A 752-nucleotide genomic window follows, 5' to 3' on the forward strand; every position below is an offset into this window, starting at 1 on the left:
GAAAACTTAGGCAACTGACTTGCTGCCGTATGAGGCAATGACTTTGCAGGCAGCGTTTTTGCACGAAGGCACCTCATGATTTCGGACAGGCTTCTGAGGCAGCGTAACGGTTTAATGATCTACAACAAAATAGAACGAGTTTTTGTGATAACTAAACGAATATTTAATTACTATAATACTGATTTCTCGCTAGAAATAACATCAAAAGTGCAAAAAGTTAGTCAGAAATATACATTTACACACACAAGTTCCACAAGTAGTTGTGATTTGTGAAGGTCATCTGATACTGTTTGTGGACTCACGTTAGTGAACTGACTAGTCAAGCTGTTAATTACCACATAAACCATGTCAGGACAGTCTCTAGGGATGGGCACATGAAGACCAGGGATTGCTGTTAAACCGTAAACCATTTCCACACAAAGCAGTAGAGACTGCAGGCAAAACAAACATATTAGAACCATTTTTGTTATAAAGGGATGGTTGACATGAATTAAATGTACCTATACAGAATAATACAGTTGTCATTGAAGTAAAAGCTCAGGGCGGAGATCTTGCTAAAAGTGTTCAGGTTAGTCCTGTGTGTTGGTGGATGTTGTTTACTGGTGCTGCTTATGAGAGAGCGCCTGCTGAAGTGTGATCTCCAGTCTCTGCTGAAGAGCATCCAGACACAAGTCCAGATGTTCCTTTAATCTTCTCTCCATCTCATCCATTTGCTTCTCTACAACCGTCTCCAGAATCTTCTCAAACCCTCC

At 40.7% G+C, this 752-nt stretch overlaps 1 pseudogene; it reads right to left on the reverse strand.

Annotated features, from left to right (window-relative positions):
• Nucleotides 1–252: 252 nt before the first annotated feature.
• LOC107745592 (uncharacterized protein C10orf88-like) overlaps nucleotides 253–752 on the reverse strand; it is a 7,051-nt pseudogene continuing 6,551 nt past the window's right edge.

This window comes from Sinocyclocheilus rhinocerous, unplaced genomic scaffold (genome assembly GCF_001515625.1).
Source record: "Sinocyclocheilus rhinocerous isolate Xijiao unplaced genomic scaffold, SAMN03320098_v1.1 scaffold672, whole genome shotgun sequence".
Classification (NCBI taxonomy): domain Eukaryota; kingdom Metazoa; phylum Chordata; class Actinopteri; order Cypriniformes; family Cyprinidae; genus Sinocyclocheilus; species Sinocyclocheilus rhinocerous.